Source organism: Pithys albifrons, chromosome 6, assembly GCF_047495875.1.
Source record: "Pithys albifrons albifrons isolate INPA30051 chromosome 6, PitAlb_v1, whole genome shotgun sequence".
In the NCBI taxonomy this organism is placed as follows: Eukaryota; Metazoa; Chordata; class Aves; order Passeriformes; family Thamnophilidae; genus Pithys; species Pithys albifrons.
The window spans coordinates 9,246,425-9,261,021 of record NC_092463.1 but is presented as its reverse complement, the minus strand read 5'-3'; the positions used below and the strand labels follow the sequence as shown (position 1 = coordinate 9,261,021).

At 40.2% G+C, this 14,597-nt stretch overlaps 1 long non-coding RNA gene across 1 annotated transcript; it reads left to right on the top strand.

The window, feature by feature from the left end:
* Positions 1 to 11,748: 11,748 nt before the first annotated feature.
* On the top strand, positions 11,749 to 14,047 carry LOC139673025 (uncharacterized). Its single transcript, XR_011698028.1, has 3 exons — positions 11,749 to 11,826; positions 13,803 to 13,873; positions 13,976 to 14,047. It is a non-coding gene; the product is annotated as an uncharacterized lncRNA (long non-coding RNA).
* The last annotated feature ends 550 nt before the right edge of the window (positions 14,048 to 14,597 follow it).

Sequence of the window (14,597 nt, the reverse complement as noted above, 5' to 3'; positions counted from 1 at the left end):
AAATACCCTCATGAAACAACTCCATCACAAACTACATTTTGTTTGGTCACCTCATAATCAAACTATGGGTAGGATATGAACAGCTTTCCCATGTTTAGAAGTATGACTGCAGAGGGTTAAAAATGGAGCAGGGATAGCGATAGGACCTCTCTGAGTGTTCACAATTACTGCACAATGACAATCTTGCAAAATAACCAGACGATTTGGAGGATTTGCCATGGAAATGAGTACAGCAAAAGGCTTCCAACTCCTTAGTTCAGAGCAGGTACCAGACCTTAAATACTAGTGGAGAATTTGTTCACTGCAAGTTAATCAACATATTCAGCACCATGAGTAACTCACCCCTTCCTCCATGCTGTACTAGCACTTAATTCACATTAGGGACCCTCTAATGCTCTCTTCACTGTAGCATAAACAGCTTTTGCAAGAACTCTGTGTGATAATTCACACAGAGCCAGGTGTCAGTAGGAATTAGCAGGATCCCTGCGCTTCCTTAATGGAGACTTTAAGCAGGCTCAGTTTGCATTACTCAAAGTCAGAAGACAAGAATCTGTGGCAGTCAACTCCTCTCAAGTCAGTTTAGATACACGATCAGCCTGTCAAAGTAGGGTTTTTTTCTAGCATCAGCAGTTCACACTGATGATACCTACATTACAGTTATGGTTGATTTGCCCTGCTCTGGGCATGCAGAGCTTGATGTGTTTGTTTAGTACTTATGCAGCTTCCTACAGCATAACCTGCTATGAGTTTAATCATGAATTGGGGACAATTAATAGCCAAATCCGTCAGTCAGAATAGATGGAGAAAGAGGAGAAGCAGAAGCAGCACATGCAAAAAGCGTAACAGGTCTACAAAGTTTGGTCCTGTAAGCCTTTGAAACCCTGAACTCAATTTTATAATCTATATGAAACCCCCAATAGCACACAATTTCCAGGAGTGATCCATTGAGACCAACAGATTTTCTATACACTTTACCATGTTTTTTAATCTCCATTCTTTAAGGTTTTCACAACTCAATTAGGCAAAACCATAGTGGTGATGATAACTCTCTGAAGGGGAGCTCAGACAAGACCAGGGTTCCCTTCAACCACCATTTCCATGATTCTCTGTTCAGCAAGAAGTAGAGACAAAAGATGTAGAAAAAATAGGAGAAATAGGGGGCCAGAAACCCTTTCAGTCTGTACGTTAATCAGCTATGGTGAACCAGTATCATACATAGAAAAATATGCCCCAGGAGTAGGGACCACATTCACCATACTAGCAGTCTACAAACTCATCCTGAAAGACAGACAAATGGTTTGTTTTTCTAAAATACCTCTTTAATTCAAGAGATCTGAGGGAGAACAGGACAGAAGAGGTTTTCTCCCTATGAGTACTTTCAACAGCTTTACTTTACAGGTCTGGAGGACAGAGAAGAGACCCCAACCTCCACAAGGCATGTTCTGTGACACATACAGCTGCCTGCAAAGGCCTGGGTGCAAACCACACCACAACTCATGTAGATCAAAGGACAGCTGCCATGGCAATCTCTTCCAAACCATGATCTGTGCCAAACTTAGCAAATATCCAAAGATTAAAGCTATTATGTCCTGTCTCTAAACTCTTCAGCTATACAATCCCCAGCTGAAGTAACTGTTGAAATTCCTTTCCATTTTTAAGGGTCACTGCTATCCTCTACAAGCCCCACAGCTGGTCCTACAATACACCTTCTCCACCTTTCACAGTCCATCCCTGTACCCTACATACACCTTCTTTAGTTGAGCTGCCTTGATCGCCCAGGCTTCATCCCTAGCAGATCCTGAGGCCCCTGCCTTCCCACCAGCAGCCAAAAAGTGGAGTCAGTTGCCTTTAAGGGCTTTTTCATTAACTCCACACTGAGACCAAGACCACAGATTTCACAGCCACACCGCAGCCAGCAGCAGAGGTAGTCACAGAGGGAAAAGTGAGTGCTTTCACTTTGTTTCCAACTTTTTCCAACTGCTTTCAGCTTCTTGATATGAGAAAATGGAGGCACAGCAGTAGCTGGATCTTAATAAGGGAGAGGTGGATTGCAAAGACTGAACAGGTTTTTGATAGCCAAAGCACTGAAGCTAAATGCTGTGAACTTAGGCTATTGAGATCACTTATTTTCTGCCACTGGCTTTATAAGAGGCTGTGACCAAGCCATTTCCCTGTGCCTCAGTTTCCAAATCTGAAAAATGGGTGCAATGGCTTCCTTTGAAACACTCTGACAATGACTGATGTAAAATACCACAAGAGAAATATTATTAGAAATAAGAAAGAAAAAATTCTGCTCTTTTTCTTTTCTGACATCATAAAACATGTTTGCAGCCATATTAGAGTCAAAGCAAAAGGAAGAGAGGAACTTTCAGGGAATTACTCTTCCCCTAAGGCCTCTCAGAACACAGGTTGCAGAAAGACTTTGAAAACCCCCAGGAGTGTATTTGAAAGGAAGAGAGTAAACCTTATAGCACGAGGGTTGCTTGTACAAAAAACAATTAAGGTCTCTAATTTCTTCTGCTTTTTATTTATAGCCTTGTAAGAACCACAGTCATCAAGAATAAATTACACCTCTTGAAAAGGTAACAGTGAGGAATATCACACTGGGAGCTTAATGCAAGTCGGTCCTTGAATCCAAACTACAGCAAGTGGAGCCCATTGTGAGGCAATTAACAAGAGCTTAGTATTAGTTAGGGAACACCTGTCTGCATAACCAAGTGACTAACCCTGTCTCCAATTGGGTTATACATCCTGCCACTCACCTCCAGCCATTTGGTAAGCAGTACATCTTCATACCCTCAAAAATACCTTGCATTGCAGACTGACTCTGGGCTTACTCTTTTGATGGTCACCTTCAAAGATGGTCACCTAGGGGGCACAATTTTTAAACAACAACCCCACTCAAAAAAACCCAAAACCCTTGAAGTATTAACAGCACACAAGGGGGAATATCAGGTCTTCCAAAGCATTCTTTGAAATCCCCATTTTCAGTATAATGACTAATAAGTAAAATTCCAACTACAAAGAAAATCAATTTTTACAAAATAACACAGTCCTATATCAGCCCATCAGCAACACAAGAAATGCAAAACTTAGAGTTCTTACATGACCCAAGACACAGAGGTAAGATACTTTTTGGATCTGACTTAGAATTCTACACCCTGTACCATCAAAATACAGCTTCTCTTTCTAAGCTAATGAGAAGCATGCCTATTTTTAGCATGTCAGTAAGCAGATGGAAATGAAAGCCTGTATTGTGCTGGTCCTCAAACATCAGCAGCTTTCCCAATAAAACAAAAGGTGGAGTAGCAGAGCACTGAAAACAGCTTCACAGTTAATTGCAAGTTAATTGATTCAAATGGATCATCAGAATTGGGGTGGTGTATTGAGTTCATCTCTGTTCCCTCCCCTGCCTAAATGGTTCCAGCCTTTGGAGCTTTCCCCAGCACAATGGTCCTTGCCTGGTTGCATTGAGATGTGTGTGCATTTATGTATGTATTCACCAGAAGGGGGATTTTGCACTTTCTAAGGAGAAACGTCATGCAGAGATTTCTTTTTAAAATATACCCACAAGCTCATTTGAACAGTATCAGCAATGTAAGTTACAGCTGCCTTGAAGTTATACCAAAGCTTTAATCTCCCTTAAAGCATGGATTTTTCTACAGTCTCCAAAGTATAATCTTTGGAGATACATTATTATAAGCCCATTAATCATTCAGAGCATATTAGCTGTTTCTTGTGTAGAACAACTTGTTAGTAGGATTTTCAAAAATAAGACTTTTCTTGACACAAACCCTGTAGCAATTTAGATGAGCACTCTGATTTTAAAAAAACAGCTTCCTAATTAACAGTCTTACTGATTCTCCCAATAGCTTAATTAAAATAAACAAGCAGCAGAATTTTAACATGATCATCTCTAATAAGATTTTTTTTAATCAGCTCTCTTTACTCCTAATATTTCTAGCAGAAAGTGGCTTATTTCTCATTAGGCTTTCTCATTTCTCATTAGACTTTCTCATAGGGCTGAATCCCTCACTTGTCCTGTTAGGGTAATTACAGACATCTGTACAAGTTTACCACAAAGATTGTGAAGTCCTAAAGGGGGTATATTAAGTTTTTTACATAAATTAAATGTAAGACTGCTTTACCTTTGGGAAAATGCCAGTGCTTATTTGTGAAAAAAAAAATATTATGGAAATCAACAACAAATTAATACAAGTGAACTGCAAACACAGTTAATATTAATTTTCTACTATAGGACTTTGACTTAGTTACTTTAACTGGTACCATTTAGTATGTAAATCAAATGTTGTTTTCTGGTTGATTTAACATTCAATGTTTTTACTGTAAGCTATTCTTACTAAATTAAGACTGAAAACAAAAATCAGAAGTTTTATTTATTTATTTTTCCTTAGAGCCATTGGTTCACAATTTTACTGAGGCTGTTGTAAGAGCTGGAGTCTATCATCAGTATGAACTACTAGATTTCAAAGACAAATGTTCCAACTTATAGGGGATGCTTTACAGGTGTGCTATTCACTAGAGATGCATGAATTGTAGGTTTTAATACAGTTCCCTTTCTAGAGTTTTGTCTCTGTAAGTCATTACCTAGAATTGCTGCGCCAGGAGGAAAATGGTCATTCAGAAGTATTTTTAACCCTCTGGGAACAAAAGCATGGTGTCTATACCAAATAAATCTCTGATTCCGCACTGAGAATAAAAGTCCCTATGTAGTTAACTCCATTACAGCTGCCAGTGCTACAAATGTGTGTTTTGTTAAAGACTGGGATGGCAGGGGCTTTGTTTCTGCCTACATGCAGTCCCTAAAAAAGTTGCACTGTGTCATTATTTCTGGAGCATTGAGAGTTGCTTATTGCTCCTTTTTTGCCACATGGTGTTTCTGCTGTTATTGATGGCTATTGCTGCAGAAGCTATAAAGAGAGAAATCGCACAACAACCCCAGCTACTGAGATTTAGTGTTCTAGGACACTGCTCATCCACAAGAAATGAAACTGGTTGCAAAAGAAAGATTCACTCAGTAAAGCAAACAAAACTGAGGCCTAAGCTGACAAGTACTGTACTAAATTTGGGAGGTCTGTCTCTAAGAATAAAATTGGGCATACACCCAAGATGGGAACTTCTGCATAGTCTTTTGCAACAGGATCTAAGAGAAACTGTACAGTCTCAAGACAAATATAAAGATTTACCCTAAATGAAAATGTGGTTGAAGGGCAAAATAAGCCCATCTTACTTGTTTTAATACTTGCCAGTTATTTCCATGTGTGGCCACAGATACTTAAGCAGCTCAGCCTGAGTCCTCCTCCTCAGCTGTAGCTTGTTTAATTTATTAAGCTATTTTGAGAGTTTCTCTTAGAATCCCCGCCCTTCTGTGCTCAAGGTAAGTTGTGGTAATGTGGTTTCTCAAGAATAGGTGACTGTGTCCCTGTTGTCTGAGATGTCCCCTCAATAGAGCAACTGTAGCAGAGGCATCTACTTACTCCTTTGAAAGAAAAATCCCACTGAATGGCTGAGCAACAAGGGGACAAAAACAACCAGGTAGGGGTTTACTCTGCTGATAGCATTTGCTTTTCTTTTTGGTTTTTTTTTTTAATGTGTCACAAGAAGGTAGAAGGACAAAGAGAAATCAAAAAGAAATCTTGCCTTATGTCCAGCAGTACTGCTTTGCTCCTGACTAACACAGCTGAAACAACCATGAAATGTCACTTGTAAAGCTGTTAGAAATATTCTTGTTTACTTTAGTGGGAAGGTCACTGTTATTTCAGAGTCTCTGTGGGAGTTAGTAGTAGCCAGTTAAGAGGAATTTTGTTAATCCATGTACCTCCTTGTTGTCTTGTAGAGTGGCATAATGCGACTGGGGCAAGCCATGCAGAGCCTGTTATCAAGCACGCACTGCCCAAATCAATCCAAAATGGTGCCTAGAAAATCTGTTCAAAGTGGGAACAAGTGCAGTCAAGTTGATATATACTTGGAAGAGCAGAACCCCAGTGCAGACCTGAGCCATTCTCCAACAACTGGCCTTTCTGGAAAGTCACAATGTCCAGGGAACATGTCACCTTCCCAGAAAGGTGTTTCCTCATCCTCTCAAGGAGAGTCCCTCATGCCAGCTCTACTACCACAGTTGCCAGCCCCTCCACCTCTACCTCCTGGGCACAAGGTGCCTCATCCATCCCTTCCTGTGACTGGCATAAATGCCCCATCACTCCCATCTTCCCAGCCATGCACCAATCCTGGGTGCAGTCATCTTACTTGTGGATGTCGGACACAGCCCAGCTCCAAGAAGACACCGACACTGAGGATGAAGGTGTTCCACTGGCAGAAGCTCCCTTCTGACGTGGTGAGACGTACGTGCTTGTTTGTAAAGATGGGCTGATTGATTCATGTACTTTGCATCCAAAGGAAAACACTGATGTTGGGGGGCTCAGCCTTGACTTAGTAAGTCAGATTACACAGGTGATCATGCAAAAAATTGGTAATCATAAATAAGTATAGAAGGCTGGGCCATTGCCAGTAAACAGAGCAAACAGTAGTTTGAGAAAAGCTCTGAACTGAGACTTTGTGGCTGCTAAAATTATATTCCCTTTACCTCTAAATCTGTATTTGTTACTTTTTAAAGGAATGTTGTGAGTCTGCACAGATTAAGGTTTGCAAAATACTCTGAGTGGGTTGAGGGGAACGATCCTTTGAATGGTTGTGCTCCGGGGTTCTTCCTCAGGAACTCCTGGCACATCACCAGTGAGTAAACACTCAGCTGAAGCTTTTGCTTTTTAATTTTTTTCTTGCACAGCCAGAAGATGTATCATCCAAGATATGAGGTTGAAAACTGTTGTCAGTAGGGCTGAGGAACATGTACTCTGAGGGTAGCCCCCAACTTCATTCCATATTGAACAAAGTCATGTGATTTGTGTGGGGTTTCACATGTGCGCACACACACACATACACACTCAGTAACACTAAGGGTTGTGATTACCCTGTGCTCTGCCAAAGGGGCTTGCGAGTCCTCTTCAACTTGCAGCAGGGAGACCACATTTTTGCTATGGCTTTTAATACTCGGTTCACGCATCACAGATCTCAACTGTTCTCCCTTGCTTATCACCAAGATGGGGGACATCAGGGGTAAGATCTTGCTGCTGTGATAAAACACATAAACACAGATATTTTAAAAAAAAGGTTTGATCCAGAGTTTGCTTTCATGAGCAGAGATACGAGTTGAGATTCATCTCCAGTGTATTCAGTGTCACTGTTGTAACCTCTCCTAAAGAAGGTGAAATCCTTTGTTAAAGGTTACAGTGTACACAAGTTCATGTTTTGACGTTCTGTGTGTCATTTGGATGGCTCCTGATGATTTTAATAATACTGTTGGACTTGGGAGTCCTTATCTCTTGCAAAATGAGGTGTTTACCTAATTGGACGCAGTACCCCCTGTTTGGATACCACAATTCTGCGAGGTGTATCTGGTCAAAATGAGCAAAAATAATTTGGAGCAGCCTATTAAGTTCATCTGCTGCCTTCAGTTCAGTGAATTGAATGTGGCAGCAGTTTTCCAGATTTAATTAGCCTTCAAACCTTTGGGATGCTCTCTGTGGGAGCTGTCATTCTTAAATAATTAACATTTGTCCAGGACTAATGAGCATCATATTTCATTCATCCTCAAAAGTATTTTTGCTTGGACAAATCACACTGCCTTGAAAGTGCTCCTCAAACTCTGTGGTCCATCCTGAGGTGTTATTCTCTTCCAGAAAGTGGCTCCATGTGGGCTGTGATCTCAAGTAGCAGCAAGGAGCTTGTGGAGCCTGACTATGCAAGCTTGGAGCTTCTTTTCTCTGTCCCACCAACACCACCCAAAGAGAAAATGGGGCCAAAAATAAAGAAAGCAGAAGAGGTATTTGGACTGCTCACTTTTTGTAAAGCCTGGCAAAGTTCTTTGAAGTGAAAAGCTTATTCACTCTTTATTATTGTCAATCACTTATAATAAGAAAGTTTGAAATATTTTGAGGTCCATTGCCTGAGGCTGGCTTAAAACAAAAAGCACAGGAGAGGTTTAGAATTAAACATGTTGAATTAACTGCTGAGAGGTCTTATCTGAGAGAGAGAGAGGACATGGGAATTTCAATATTAATTCTTATAAATTAGAATATTCTAAACAAATCGATTTCCTTCTCCATGCCTTTTCTTCTTTCTAATATAGATCTAATAATCTCTAATGTTGTAGGTTGATTGGGGTTTGATCAATGATGGTTGTTGATAGTGTTATTACCAGAGAAGAATGAATCTCAATAAACGAAAAAAACCTCTAAAAAATAATCTGTTAAAATCAAGGTAAATGTATTTCTAGCTGAGTGATTGTTTTTTTCTTTACACAGATCACATTCATAGGTCCAAAGAAAAGCCTCCTTCTGAGTATATTTCTGAAGCAATTTAAATGGTAAGATTTGGAGAGTAACATCTGAATTACTGATTTGAATATGTCTATGTGTTTACTCAGACATTAAATGAAAGTAATTTAGCTATCTTTCTCTAACTAGGAGTCAACTTCCCCCCCTTCCTTTTTTTTTAACATAATGAGATGTTGCAGTTTCTTTACAGGCAATTAATACCATGTTTCAAACTAGTATTAAATATAAAATTGACCACTAATTCCTAAAGTGACGATATTCATAAATAACAGCACAATCATGTGGAAACATATTTTTATTTCGTGTTCTTGACATAAATATCAAGTTTCTGCAGGAAGTGTTAGTGAAGATTTTTGAATGGAAGATTCAAGACACTTAATTGCTTTTAACGAGACATCTCCAGTGGTTCAGATCCAAAAATCATACATAGTTTTTATTTGCAGTTTTTCTATAAATAGGAAACAGTCTGTACAATTAAATGAATGGAAATTTACAAAGTCACAGTTCTCACAGGGAGGTGGGGGGTGGGAAGGAAAGGAATCTGTACTAGTTTTTGGGAAAATGTCTTTACTCTTAGATTCCCTGAAATTACTGCAGGATCAAGATGGATATTCTGCTCTCTCCCTGCTCTTTGTCATGACCCTTGTTAAAAGGGCTTCAAGAAGAAACTCAGCCTAGAAGTTTCTTTGCGTTAAGAATAAACCAGATTCAGTCAGAGGTTTTTTTTTTAATTATTAGTATTACTCTTTTTCCATTACAAACTGCTTCTCAGTGGGGGAACTATGCATAGCCTAATGTGGATGCTATTTCCTCTCTCTGCACGATTCCCTGGACAGGGGTTGAGCTCTCCTGAGAGCAGCTACTGACCATGGGACCAAAGAGCTGGCCCTGCTTGCACTCGTGAGGGAGGAGGCTGCTCTGCACTCGGGTGCTGCCTCTGTTAGTTCTGGTGGCTTCAGGGAGCCCATGCCTCTAGAGCCCAAGCCACAGCAGTCTGGAATAATGTCAAAAATATATTGCCTGCCAAATTTTCAGACCAGGATTTGGGGTAAAACCTTCTGGTAGCCATTGGTTTTATCCTTGTCTTTGCTGCAAGCAGCAAAGGAATTCAAACATAAATCTCAGTGACATTGGACACCCACAGTAAAAGGAGAGCTTTGGGGGTTTGTTGTGTAAAGATGAACAAAGCCCAGAATGCACACCTAGATTATAAGGAATATTGCTTTCAGCTTTAAAAAATCCTTTGCATTTTCATGTCTCCACTGTGCGTTTGACAACTAAGATCCAAAATGTAATGGGAGGAAAGTACAGTATGAATTCCTTCACTTACGCCTGCAGTCCTAGATGAGAAATTGCGGTCTCATGTTACTCCCCATTGCTCCACAGTGCTTCTCTCTTTCCTGCAGCTCCAATGAAGAGATTGTTGCCATGATTCAGAAAGGGGATAGGTCCAAGTTGGATGCTGAGATGCTGAAGCAGCTACTTAAACTGCTGCCTGAAGACCAGGAGGTATCTATTAATGTGTCATTCCGATGGAGTTCAGTGTGTTGCGTGCTCAGTTTCAAACACTTGCACTGAAAAAACAAGAAGCTACGACAGGATCCCACATCTTCTTGCCCCATCTTGGTCAATGACATTCCAAAGCAGAGCAGTGGGAATTCCACCCAGCAACAAACTGGCCTCTTCCCACCAAGACTGGGCAAGAGCATGTTGGGAGACTGAACACAGGTATAGACCAAGTGTTGCTCTCTATTCCATTGTTTTAATTAGATGGATGAAGCATGTTAGTATTTGTGGACTTAGGTGCATAGAGAGCCTTTCAGAGCAGGTTTCAATGAGGAGAAAGGCAAAAGATCCCTCCTTTAAAGGATTAAAGTGTGACTATGCACTGTAACTTGCTGAATCCCCACCTACAGATCAGAAATTCATCCTAGAAGTTTCTGTACAAGTGCAGAAGATCTTCCAGTCAAAGTAAAACCTACAAGTTTGTCCTTGAACACCAGTTCATATATAGCATTTACTGTTCAGATGCTTTGCTCCCATTGCCTGTGCACACAACAAGTTCAGAAAAAACAGTTTCATGGCTGTAAGGAGCAACAGGTACCATGAAAATTTGTGTGGTTATTGTACTCCTTTATTCCCTTTTTAGATAAAGTACTTGTGTGGTTATTTTAGTCTTTTATTCCCTGATAGATAAGTAGCCTGAAAACTTGCAAAGAAGAAAAATCAAAACTAGCAAATGCAGATCAGTTTTATCTCCAGCTTTTGGAAGTTCCCAGGTAAGCAAAATTTTCCTTGTCTTCAACTTTTGAGTGTGTTTTTTGTAAGATCTGTCCATAAGAATTAAGGCCTCTGCTTCCTGTGCTAGAGGGATGTTCCTGACATTCAGTCTTCAGGATAAATCATCTGACTGCTATTTGTAGAGCTGGTTTGAGAAATTTTTCCTTCCCAGAGGCCAGAGACTTTCAGACACTTTTGGCAAACTACAGTTAAAATAACCTTGGAATGAAAAACCACTTTACTATCGAACAGCTACTCCTGTATGGCATGAAGTTGCAGACTGAACCCTGTCACCAGGCTGCTGATTCACTCCACCCCTGGGCCACAGATTCTAGTTTACCGCAAAGAGCCCACAAACCCATGAGTGAATCACAGCAGTGTCTGTGCTTTCACCTCCTCCCTCATTTTCACAAGTCAGGAGAAGTGCATACAGAGAAATCCTTCTGTTGTTCACAAAGACATGGTGATATGTCATAATTAATAGCAATAGCCCTCCATAAATCTGATCAGTTCCCATGCCACAACCAGAAACGCTTTTGAAAATGTAGTGGTGAAAATATGGCTTTTCATTATCCTAAACTTCTAGTTAGCTTTAAAATTACTTTAGAAAATGTTTTCATGGCTCTTCCACAACACTAATCCATGGCAAGGCATAAATGTCATTAAAGGACAACACTGTCAAAATATTTCAAATTTCTGTTAGTGAAGTTAAAAGGAAGAACTAAAATCCTGGCTAGTGCTGCCCAGGAATTGTAAAAAATTATGGCCTCGTTATGCAAGGCAGTCACTGCCAGATGTCAGTCCAGCAATGTTTCCTGAAAGAGGAGATGACAATTGTTTCCAGGAGTTCTTTGGAAATATCTGTGTTTGTAATCCAGTTCTCAGAGCATTAAAGAGAACATAAGAATGCTGGTACTGTGCTTTGCCTAAAATGGGTGATGCTCTTGCTGAACACAAGTCAATTAATCAGGCCTGTGGGGTTTTGTTTTTTGTGGTGTTTGTTGTGGTTTTTCCCACTAATCTCTTTTTAGCTACCAGCTGCGGATTGAATGTATGCTAATTTGTGAGGAAACAAAAATTCTGCTGGAGTGTCTGTGGCCAAAAGCACAAGCCATCAGGACAGCCTGTGAAAGTAAGTACATCAATGCTGTGCCAGCACCCAGGCTCAGTCACTCTCTTCTACTTGATTAGCATCAGTGATAGCATGTGCTATAATCTAACCAAAATTAACCTTTTAATTGCTGAATGTGTAGCATACATCAAAATGATCCTACAGATTCCTGCTCCTAGAATTCATTCTGCAGAATTGTAACTTGTGCTGTTCTGTTCTGAAGTGGAGCTTCAGTTAGCATGAATAACACAAATCTCTCTTCTGTTGGTGGTTCTGCAGAGAAGAAATTTCCTTTATCATAAAATCATAGAATGCTTTGGATTGGAAGGGTCCTTTAAGATCATCTAGTTCAAACCTGCTGCCATGCGCAGAGACACTTTTCAGTAGACCAGGTTTCTCAGAATACTTAGCCTGGATTACTTCAGGGATGACAAAACCACAGAATTATTTAGATTGGAAAAGACCTCTAAGAACATTGAGTCCAACCTTTGACCCAACACCACCTTGTCAATTATATCTTAGCAGCAATTGTCACATTCAGTCATTCCTTGAACACCTCTGGGGATGGTGACACTACCTTCCTGGGGCAGTCCATTCCAATGCTTAAAAATGAGAGAATGGCCTGAAGTTGTGTTAGGGTGGTTTAGGTTGAATATTAGAAAAAGCTTCTTCATGCAGAAGGTGGTAGGGCACTGGAACAGGCTCCCCAGAGAAGCAGCCACAGCACCAAGCCTGATGGAGTTAAAGAAGCATTTGGATCATACTCTTGGGCACTTGGTGTGACTCTTGGAGTTGTCCCGTGCAGGGCTAAGAGCTGGACTCAATGATTCTTGTGCATCCCTTCCAACTCAGCGTGTTCTGTGATTCTGAGAACCCTTTCTGTGAAGAAATTCCTCCTGATGTCCAACCTAAACCTCCCCTGGTGCAGCTTGAGACTATGTACTCTCATCCTGTCACTGGTTGCCTGGGAGACAAAGCTGACCCCACCTTGCTATAACCTACTTTCATGTGGTTGTAGGGCATGATAAAATTTTCCCGAGATGGAAATGTCAGTGCCAAATTATGTTTGAATATAGGTTAAATTTTGTCCATAGCAATGGATCAGTTCCAGTTTTTTCTGTAGTGAGCATGGGTTGCAGTCCAGCTTAGCTCTGCAGTGGAGCAGGCCACTTTGACATACCAGAATCCAGTTTGGCTGTCAAAAAGGACATCCCAGATGATGAACACCAATAATTCCGGAGAGCCCTCCACAGAAAATTAGTCTTGGTTTTAGTTTTAAGTTGGCTCTTTCTTGAAGATGCTCTTGGATTCCAGCTTCAGTTCATTTGTTTTAGAGAGCCATTGATCTCCTGCTGAACATTTGAACTACAAACTTTCATGTTTGCACATAAAACTGTGCTATACCTGCCTGTTTGATGTCAGTGCTATGGTTGCTTTTTACTGGAGAGCAATCAACAGCTCTCTGCAGTCCCCCCCCTGTAATACCTGTCCCCTCTCCATACCATTATGTGTGTCAGTGTTTCTGTTCTAGACCTTTCAAAAACACTATTCTTACCCTGACTCCCCTGCTAGAATGTACAAGTTTTGGTTATTACTCTCACTAACAATGACAATGAGGTAAAAAAACCTTCACTTTTCCTAATCTACAATAGTATGTGCTGCAAATTGGGGCTATAGACTTTGACAAGTTTATATACACTTTCTCATCTGTGTTTCTCCCTCATAAGGGAGCTGCAGGGTTGACATATTTAACTCCAAGCTTAATGGGAAAACTAATTTTCCACCTACTTGTAGAGAAAAGATCACAATAGAAACTTATTCATTCCACTTCCATTCAGATGATTTATTTCTGTATTGGTATTTTTCCAAATCCGTAACAATGGCTTGACATAATCTTGGATGAAAATTTTGTTAACACCACTGCCAAATCTAAGGCAAATCCTATTTCAGATCACTTAATTTAATTTACTGAAAAGGCATCTCTTCTTATTCTTTAGCACTCCTTAGCAGCCACCGACTGCCAGTTTTCTGCCAACTGATTCTTAAAATTGGAAACTTTCTGAACTATGTAAGTAAACCCATTTCTTTACTTGCTATATTCTAAAGATAACAGAAAATACAATGCAAGACTCAGAAACTGAAAGAAGGAACTTTTTTCTGTATCTTCTAGGGACATCACACTGGAGATGCTGGAGGTTTTAAAATTAGTGCTTTGCTCAGACTAACAGAAACAAAGGCAAACCAAAGCCATGTTACTCTGCTTCATCATATTTTGGAGGTAAAACAAAACTGGCAAATTATTCCTGTGTGTATTATTTTCAAATATTAATTCCCCAGAATCTAAGTGACTGGTATGTCAATAGCACCCCACCATAGGTATCTAGATAGTGAGTCTCTGTGTCTGAAATACAATGAAAACTTTTCCATGCCTCTGTGCAGATGGGTTCAAATCCATATGCAGTAATGTTTGGAGAGTTATCACTAGGTTTCCTTTCTCAAGTTCACTTGATGTGTCTGCTTGTTGTTTTCTTTCTTTTCTTCTCCAACTGCTCCCGTGTTGATATGTATCCCAAAAGCATCTGTCAAACGAAATTTATTTTAGTGGTAGGAAGACACCTCAGGTCAGCCTGCACATTGTGGCAGCTCATGGGATGTAAGCCTGAGCACTTAAAAAGACTTTTGCTGTCTTTTTAACTCTCTATGGGTGCCAACATGAGAAAAAGAATGAACAAGACTAAATTTATTGCTAAGAACAAAACTTAAGTGTTAATTTTTCAGTCCTGATGTTGTCC